Source organism: Leopardus geoffroyi, chromosome A1 (genome assembly GCF_018350155.1).
Source record: "Leopardus geoffroyi isolate Oge1 chromosome A1, O.geoffroyi_Oge1_pat1.0, whole genome shotgun sequence".
Classification (NCBI taxonomy): domain Eukaryota; kingdom Metazoa; phylum Chordata; class Mammalia; order Carnivora; family Felidae; genus Leopardus; species Leopardus geoffroyi.
In genome coordinates this window covers 135,964,014-135,974,195 of record NC_059326.1, presented here as the reverse complement: position 1 = coordinate 135,974,195, position 10,182 = coordinate 135,964,014, and the positions used below count along the sequence as shown (strand labels likewise).

The 10,182-nt window shown below is 42.5% G+C and overlaps 1 long non-coding RNA gene across 1 annotated transcript; it reads left to right on the top strand.

Moving 5' to 3' along the window:
• The first annotated feature begins 283 nt into the window (after positions 1–283).
• On the top strand, positions 284–9,338 carry LOC123580907. The gene is made up of 2 exons (XR_006703525.1): positions 284–623; positions 9,036–9,338. It is a non-coding gene; the product is annotated as an uncharacterized LOC123580907 (long non-coding RNA).
• The last annotated feature ends 844 nt before the right edge of the window (positions 9,339–10,182 follow it).

Here is a 10,182-nt window from a genome sequence, read left to right as displayed (position 1 = left end):
ATCTGACTCTTGATTTGGGCTCAGGTCATGATCTCACAGTTTGCAAACTCATAGGCACAAAGCCCCCTCAGGATTCTGTCTCCTGCTCTCTTTGCCCCTTCTCTGCTTGCCCTCTCTCTCTCTCTCAACATAAATGAAAATAAACTTTGAAAAAAAGTTTTAACAAGTCATTGCTGTATCCTGTCTGCCCGAAACAGTCCCGGTCACATGGTTGTTCCAAAAATATGTGTTGGATGAGCAAATGAATACAACCCTGATTCCTCATTCCAACATGCCTGTGGAGCCGTGCCCATCTCTCAGCTTGTTACTGTAAAAACAGCATATTGCTTAACAGCATTTTAAGGCTTAGATCCCTGGTACTAGGTTTCAAAGGAGAAGAGAGTGGAGGTTAGAAAATTTCTTCTCTGCCTCACCTGCTTAGTGAATGAATTCAGTGATTGGTATTTGATCAAGGGCAACTAAGGAGTTGCTGAGGGCCTGGCCTGAAGGGCCTCTAGGCTCCCCACCCAATTAGGAATGGGGAGGATCCTAGTCCATGGAGGGTGGATTCTTTGGACAGATTTATGGAGAAATTCATGGGAAAGTCACCAGGAAGGCAATTTCTGAGAGGATGATGACACTTGGTGAGTAAAACTCTATCTCCTCAATTCCTATGTATTAAGCAAGATCCTTCTGGAGGGATCAAAGATTAAACAGAGGGAGCACCAGAAAGGGAGCTTCTAGTAGAAAACGAGAGCAACTGCAAACCCCATCATTCCTGTGCCAGGCTCTGTGCTGCGTTACGGACTTTTTTATCCTTAAAACAATCTTAGGATGTACTATTGTTTCCCTCATTCTGGGAGAAGTAAAGCTCAGAAAGATTTCTTCATTTACTTAAAATATCTGCTAAGAAGTTGTCGAGTCAAGATTCAACCCACGCAATCCAAGCCCAGAACTAATATCTTAACAGTTTCATATACTCTAGGACTGCCTTTTTTCTCCAAAAAATACCCAAACTCCTTTAAACTCCCCGCCCATAGAAAGATTTCATGGTGCTGTTATAAAAAGCAAGCAAACAAACAAACAAACCCTTAAAAAATGCAGTGTTTATTGGGGCGCCTGGGTGGCTCAGTCAGTAAAGCATACAACTTCAGCTCAGGTCATGATCTCACGGTTTGTGAGTTCGAGCCCCATGTCGGGCTCTGTGCTAACAGCTCAGAGCCTGGAGCCTGCTTTGGATTCTGCGTCTCCCTCTCTCTCTGCTCCTCCCCTGTTCGTGCTCTGTTTCTTTCTTTCTCAAAAATAAACATTTAAAAAAAAAAAAAAAGAGTGTTATGGATGAGAATGAACCAATTAGAGATTCTTCCAATAACATGGTGAATCTTTCAAACATATTGAACAAAACAAACAAGCCCACCCCCACTAAAAACATACAGTATGATTCCATTGATATAAAGTTCAAAACCAGGCAAAACTAAGCTATATCACTTGGGGATTCTATGCATAAGTGGCAAAACTACAAGGAAAAGCAAAGAAATCATCATCTTTCTTAAGAAAATAAGAGTGGAAAAGGGCGCCTGAGTGGCTCAGTCGGTTAAGCCTCCGACTTCAGTTCAGGTCCTGATCTCACAGTTCGTGAGTTCGAGCCCCGTGTCAGGCTCTGGGCTCACACTTCAGAGCCTGCAGCCCGCTTCAGATTCTGTGTCTCCCTCTGTCTGCTCCTCCACGGTTTGCACTCTGTCTCTCGCATTGTCTCAAAAATAAACATTAAAAAAAAATTAAAAAGAAAATAAGAGTGGAAGAGAAGAGCAAGATGTACCTGGGGTGCTGGCAATATTCTGTTCTCTTCACTTGGATGCAGGTTACATGGCTATTAGCTTTACAACAGTTTACTAAACTGTACATGTATGTTTGATGCACTTTCTATGGGAATTTTATGTTATAATAAAAATTTTATTTAAAAGAACAGAGATTTGGGGTGCCTGGGTGGCTCAATCAGTTGAGCGTCCTACTTCAGCTCAGGTCATGATCTTGGTGTCTATGAGTTCGAGCCCCGCATCGGGCTCTGTGCTGACAGCTCAAAGCCTGGAGCCTGCTTCGGATTCTGTGTCTCCTTCTCTCTCTGCCCCTCCCCTGCTCATGCTCTGTCTGTCTCTCTCTCTCTCTGTCAAAAATAAATAAACATAAAAATATTAAAATTAAATAAATAAAAGAACAGAGATTAGAGCCATTTTTTAAAGTTGGTTGGAGACCTATGTTTCATTAGTTTTGTTTTGTGAATAACGCTCCTCAAACACAAGCAGAAAAGAACTTCCTAGGATCAAAGTTGAAACCATCATCTAAGAGGGAGGGTTTCAGTCTGGGACAGAATGCTGCCACAATTATGTAGGTGATGCAGACAGAGATTTGGGGTAGGATCAGAGGAAGTTGAGACTATCATCTGGAAAAGGAGAGGGAGGGTTTCAATCTGGGACAGAATGCTGCCACAATTATGTGGATGATGCAGAGAAAGAGATTTGGGGCTGATTTTTTTTAACTGGAGGAGTCATCCATTGCAGTGGAAAATTGGCCTTGCAGGGTTTTTCAGAAACTGATCTTCCTGAATCTTTTAAGCTAAAAAAATTTTTATAAAAAGGAAGAGGAAAAAGTAAACATTAACCAAATACTGCAAATACTGTGTTCTTATATGTCATTTTAACTTCATAGGACTCTTTACCTTCTATGTCCCCAAACTTTGAAAAGTACTAACAATAATCCTGTTACTTATCACAAGGAATCCTAACCCTAGAAAAATCATTTGAACAGGGTTGGTTTGAAACTGACATACTCTTACCAGACCACAAGCTTCTCTTAACATTTTGTTGGTTATGAGTTACAATTCTTTTATCCGTGACAGGGGCTTCTGCCTGGCAGCTTTTCTGACTTCAATTTAGAGATGATTTAGGAGAACCTTCAGGAGGTACAAAGGGAAACTTAGTGCAGCTCCTGAAATGTTTACACTAACTCACACAGGGTGTGGTCTGAGTGGCACATTTGTGAACTGTGTCTCGAAAGGGAATATTGATTCACTCAAAAAATATTTACTCAGTACCAGGCTATACACCAGACCCTGCTCCGAGCCCTGGAGATAAGATGGACTCAAGAGAAGAAAGGGTCCCTCACAGAGGCTGATACTTTAGTTGGGAGAAGACTTGCAACAGAGACGACTGAGCTGAAAATGAACAAGATACTTTCGAATAGTGATGAGTGACTTGAAGTAAAAGCACTTGGGGTGCCTGGCTGGCTGAGTCAGTGGAGCGTGTGGCTCTTGATCTTAGGATCGTGAATTTGAGACCCACGTTGGGTGTAGAGCTTACTAAAAATAACTTCATTAATTAAAAAAAAAAAAAAAAAGAAGTGAAACACGCTAAGGAGACAGAGAGGGCTGGGAGAGGCAGCCGGCAGGAGCTGTCTAGAATAGAGTGGACACCCATGGCTGCTCCGAAAAGGCGACATTTGAGCTGAGACTTTAATGAGAAGGAGCCAGCTGTGCAGAGATCTGGGCCAAGAATATCCCAAGGCAAAATCTAGGGCCACTTTAGACATTCAAAGAACAGGAGGCCAGGAGAAGGGGGACCTGAAGCCCATGGGAGGTGAAGGCTGAGGAAGACGGAGGTCAGTCCTCAGAGACCAGGTCACCTGAGTGTGTGTTTTCATCTAACTGAACGGGAAGGTTTTGGAGGGTTTTAGGCATTTCATAGTAACGAATTTATGTTTTAGAATTTTGTGGAGTTTTAAGTGTCCTCCTAAGCATTCTCCTGTTGTTGTTGTTGTTGTTGTTGTTTAATAATTTTGGTAACACTTGAGTTATTTATCTTTGAAGTGTGTAGCTTCTGAATAGACAGGATTAAACCTGAGAAAGAGCCAGGGTGATCTGAAACCAGTTGATAGTATCTTGAGAAATGTAAACAACTCCTGTTCATCTTCCTACGTGCATCTTAATTAGAAAGTCTGGCCCCTGTGCCTGAGCGGTACAAGATGCTTCCCTAGAAGGGACGACGGTAAGGGAACTTCTGCAATAATCACCTGATTACTTTCTTTTTCATGCTTTTTCCAGGTTTTCTAAAATTTCTCAATGATCAAGCATGTAGTCTTTCTGATGATTGGGGAAAAGATAGGTTTTCATTTTTTCCTAACTTGCTGTGTTGGAAAATTCAAACCTACAGAAAAGCCAAGAAAATAGCACAGTGAACTCTATCCTTCACCTAAATTCACCACTTGCTAAAATTGTTCACATTTGCGCCCTCGCGTGCTCTCTCTCTCTCTCCATGGCACATGCGAACGTGAGCACACACACTAAATTTACACATGGCATTTTTTAACTCAATCATTTATACTCGTTGATACTTTTTTTTGGTTCAGCCATTTAAAAGTTACTTCCAGATACAGTGACACTTCACCGCACATACTTTGTAGCATGTGTTCCTAAGAACTAAGACATTCTCCTACACAGCCAAGGTCAGTTTGTGCTGCTATAGCAGAATATCATCCACTGGGTGGTTTATAAACAACAGAAATTTATTTCTCAGTTTGGAGCATGCAAGTCAGATCAGGGTGCCAGCATGGTCAAGTTCTGGTGAGAACCCTTTTCTGGGCTGCAGACAGCAGTTTCCTCTTTGTGTTGTGAAGAGGGTGAGATCCCTCTCTAGGGTCTCTCTTAGAAGGGTGCTATTCCCAGCACTCTCAACAGTAGCCAAATTATGGAAAGAGCCTAAATGTCCATCAACTGATGAATGGATAAAGAAATTGTGGTTTATATACACAATGGAGTACTACGTGGCCATGAGAAAGAATGAAATATGGCCCTTTGTAGCAACGTGGATGGAACTGGAGAGTGTGATGCTAAGGGAAATAAGCCATACAGAGAAAGACAGATACCATATGGTTTCACTCTTATGTGGATCCTGAGAAACTTAACAGGAACCCATGGGGGAGGGGAAGGAAAAAAAAAAAAAAGAGATTAGACTGGGAGAGAGCCAAAGCATAAGAGACTCTTAAAAACTGAGAACAAACTGAGGGCTGATGGGGAGTGGGAGGGAGGAGAGGGTGGGTGATGGGTATTGAGGAGGGCACCTGTTGGGATGAGCACTGGGTGTTGTATGGAAACCAATTTGACAATAAATTTCATGTATTTAAAAAAAAAAGACTCATTTCACACACACACACAAAAAGAAGGGTACTATTCCCATTCACAGAGGGACTGCCCTCATGACCTAATCACCTCCCCAAAGGCCCCTGCCTTCTAATACCATCAGGTTGGCTAGGATTTTAACGTAAGAACTTGGGGGGGACACAAACATTCAGACCATAACAACCACCATACCATTAACAGACCCCCTACCCCATGAACATTAATACATAATCCTACCTAATATGTAGGACATACCCACATAGCTCCAGTTCCAAAAATGTCATTTATGGTTTGTTGTTGTTGTTTTAAATCTAGGAATCAGTCAAGGATCATTCCTTGCCTTTCATTGTCATGTCTCTTAAGTCTCCTTAACTTTTCAACAGTCCCATTACCATTTTTGTCTTTCATGACATTGTCATTTTTTAAAAATTTTCTATAATGTTTATTTGTTTTTGAGAGAGACAGAGACAGAATGTGAGTGGGTTGGGGCAGAGAGAGAGGGAGGCACAGAATCTGAAGCAGGCTGCAGGCTCCAAGCTGTCAGCACAGAGCCTGATGCGGGGCTCGAACTCCCGAGCTGCAAGATCATGACCTGAGCGAAAGTCGGATGCTCGACCGACTGAGCCACACAGGCGCCCTGACATTGTCATTTTTTAAAATTTTTTTATAATGTTTATTTATTTTTGAGAGAGACAAAGACAGAATGTGAGTGGGTTAGGGGCAGAGAAAGAGAGACACAGAATCTGAAGCAGGCTCCAGGCTCTAAGCTGTCAGCACAGAGCCTGACGCGGTGCTCCAACTCACGAACCGGGAGATCATGACCTGAGCTGAAGTCAGACGCTCAACCGAACCAACCAGGTGCCCCAACACTGTCATTTTTTAAAAGAATCTGGTTGTCCTGTTGAATGTCTCACTATCTGGATTTGTATCCCTCCTCCCCACTGCCAACTATTAGATTTAGAGGAAACACCACTGGCACGAATACTATATGGGTGATGCTGTGGACTGCATTCTCTATCACATCAGGAGGCTGACGCCATGAAGTTGTCCCACAATGAGTGGTGCTAAGTTGTCCCACAATGAGTGGTGCTAACTTTGAATCAGGTGGTACCTTCCCTTTGTAATCAGTAAGTATTCCATGCGGTGATGCTTTGGCCGTCTTATTCTTCAACAACCTTTCATCCAAGGAAGGCTTTCAGGGTCCACTGCTGATTCTGGCCTGACTCCAGTATTGCACCAGTCGGTGCCTAATGTTATCTTCTAGTATCATCAAGTATTCGTATCAACACTATCTGGTGCCATCAAGAAAAAAAAAAAAAGAACTTTCAAGTGTGAAGAAAAGAAGGTGGAAACATTCTACGTCATTGGCATACTGACCTCACATGAAGAAAAGTTTATTTTTTATGATACAGGTTTTTTTTCTGTGTTTTCTTTAAAAAGTCAACCAACGCCCTTACCTGAATAATATATGAGCTGATTGTTTATTTACTAGGGAGGGCGGGGGATGTGGGGAGAAAGGAAAGCATACTTCTGTATAGCCCTCTTCCCTCACATAGCCCAGGAGATGAGGTGTACCTCATAAAAATAAATAATAATAATAAAAAAAAGGACAGATAAGTGCTGTGTGAGTGGTAAAGATAAGAACGCTCTCTTTTCTGACTCACTGCAACTCCTCACCTGCCTGCCCATGTGCTTCCCACTTGTGTGTCTGTGACTTGCCCTTTGCTCACACTAATTCCTCTACCTGGAATGTTCTCCTTTCACCTTTGCATTCAGGTTCATATATTAAAATACTGCCACTGCTTCAAGACTGAGCAACCCCTTCTCCTATTAAAAACAACAACAACAACAACTTCTTTAATTTTTCCTCTTTTTTTTTAAAAAAAAATTGGCCTCAGGGCACCTGGGTGGCTCAGTGGGTTAAGTGTCTGACTCTTGATTTCAGCTCAGGTCATGATCTCATGGTTTGTGAGTTCCAGCCCCAAGTCTGGCTCTGCGCTGACAGGATCCTGCTTGGGATTCTCTCTCTCCCTCTCTCTCTGCCCCTCCACCTCTCTCAAAGTATATAAATAAACTTAAAAAATTTTTTCTTTTAAATTTTTTAATGTTTATTTATTTTTGAGAAAGAGAGAGACAGACAGACAGAGCACAACAGGGGAGGGGCAGAGACAGAGAAGGAGACACAGAATCCAAAGCAGGCTCCAGGCTCTGAGTTGTCAGCACAGAGCCCAACATGGGGCTCAGACTCGTAAACCACAGGTCATGACCTGAGCCAAAGTCAGATGCTTAACCGACTGATCGCCCAGGCACGACCCCCTTAATTTTTTTTTTAATTAAAAAATAAAATGGGGCGCCTGGGTGGCGCAGTCGGTTAAGCGTCCGACTTCAGCCAGGTCACGATCTCGCGGTCCGTGAGTTCGAGCCCCGCGTCGGGCTCTGGGCTGATGGCTCGGAGCCTGGAGCCTGTTTCCGATTCTGTGTCTCCCTCTCTCTCTGCCCCTCCCCCGTTCATGCTCTGTCTCTCTCTGTCCCAAAAATAAAATAAACGTTGAAAAAAAAAAAAATAAAAAAAAATAAAATAAAAAAAATAAAAAGGTTGGCCTCTCCCAATTTTGCACATATTCCAAAATCAATTTATCAAATCTTTTGGCTGCTCCGTGTTAAATTACTTTCTAACTTGGATTACAGGAGGGTGTGGATCCTCTAGACTGCACACTGACTGAGGGTGAGCTTGCCTTCTGACTCGCCTGGACTCCCAGTGGGCCCCTCTTTCTGGTACTTTGCACTTTTGTTACTTTGAGTAAATGAACAACAGTCAATGCATCAATAAACTGTCCTTAAGTTTATTGAGGTTGAATTATGCTGGTAATAATCTTGACGAGAAACTCTACTCTTGCCCTCCGGGCTTATTTTTTTTCCAAACATGTTCCTTACAGTAGTAAGTTAACAAGGAAGTTTCTTTTACTCCCTTCCTCTAGACAGAGGGAAAAAAATAACAGGAAACCAACTCACAGCAAACAATGAAGATGGATATCAAATATTTGTTCCTTTCCATACAAGAGGAGTTATGCACAATATTAGGTCATCACAGCACCACTTGAAACAACCAAAGTTGCTTTGAGCTTTAAGAATTTTCAGTGTAGCAGTTTGGCTGTTTTTATTGAAACGAGGTCAAGTTCAAATACAGCCTTACAGGGGAAACTGGGTGGCTCTGTGGGTTGAGCGTCTAACTCTTAATTTGGGCTCAGGTCATGATCCCAGAGTCGTGAGATCGAGCCCTGTGTCAGGCTCTGCTCTGAGCATGAAGCCTGCTTGAGATTCTTTCTCTCGCTCCCTCTGTCCCTCTCCACTGCTCATGCTTGCTCCCTCTCTCTTAAATTAAAAAAAAAGCAGAAATAAGTAGATATTATTCCAAGTATCCACAATTGTCCCCTGGAAGCTGCTTGGTGTCAAACTGTGACTCAGGAACTCGGAACGCGGCTGCAGGTAGATAACTTCCTTTCTTTCTGTGCTCCCGTACATTTTGTAGATTGTAAGAAAAGAAATAGAAGGTACTATCAAGTAACACAATATCACAAGTTAAATATTAACTCCATTTTATAGATAAGAAAACTCAGTTTCATAAATGATAAAAATTTACTTCAGATTACACAGCTAGAAAAGGATAAAGCGGGGATATAAAATATATGTCTTTCTGACCCAATCCATGCCGTCATAGGGCTGTGTCTTTTAGATGCCTGCCCTGATAGCAAAGTGTGAGGTCCTTGTGTCCACAGTAGTTAGTGCAATGCTTGATGCATGAATACTGAATATAACCAAATATCTCCCAGTTTCCTCTGTCTCACCGAATGTCAATTTTAGTCTTATATTCATCCTCCCCATGCAGCCAAAGGCTTCCAGAGAAGCTGACTCCACCCTAGCTCCTGGGGAGTGGCGTAGTGGCTAAAGATAATCCTAGTCCCTTTGCCAGTGATTGACTCAGGAACTCCCATCTCAGCCCATCAACAGGAAGCTGGACACACTGCCCCCACTGCTGTTGGCGGCCATCTTTACAACCACAAGAGGAATCAACCTAAAGATCAAAGTTACACCCAGATAAGGCAGATCCAGGACCACCAAGGAAACCTAGAGCCTAGAGCCCACTCTGGATTTCCAGTCATGTGCAATGAAACATTGCCTTTTATTTAAACCACTTCATAATTGCTGTTGTTGTTGCATTGAGCTGAAATTCTCCTGATATAGACAATATGGGCACTTAGTAAATGTCCACTGATGAATATTTCTTTTGTGCCAGGAATAAGGCTAGCCACTTTATGTGCAACCCTTCAAAGGTGAGTATTATTACCCTCATGTTCTAGATAAGGAAATAAAGCCCCAGCAGGTTAAGTGATTTGATTAATGTCACAGAACTGGTGAAAAGTGAATTTGGAAATCAGACTGGGATCTTTTGATTCTGTGGCTTCCTTGCCTACCATATAAATGATGGGATGAGGGGCCTCACTCTGTGACACCCTTTTCCTTAAGGAAGAACTCACAAAAGTGATAAAACCGTTACTTGGCAAGATTAATTTCTTTTGCCTCCTTTACTGAACAGACATGTCCACAAACTTTCCTTGACACTGACCAAAAGATCCATATCCAAAATGGCCAAGCCAATCATGGTGATTCAATGAACAGAGTCTAGGTTATGCTGAAGTAACAAAACCCTAATAAAATCTTGGTGTCTAAAACCAGTGGTTTAGGGGCACCTGGGTGGCTCAGTCGGTTAAGCGTCCGACTTCGGCTCAGGTCATGATCTCGCAGTCCATGAGTTCGAGCCCCGCATCGGGCTCTGTGCTGACAGCTCAGAGGCTGGAGCCTGTTTCGGATTCTGTGTCTCCCTCTCTCTGACCCTCCCCTGTTCATGCTGTCTCTCCCTGTCTCAAAAATAAATTTAAAAAAAACGTTAAAAAAAATTTTTTTTAAATAAAAAAAATAAAACCAGTGGTTTATTTTTGCTCATGCTCCACATCTAAAGAGAGTTGGCTAGGGGC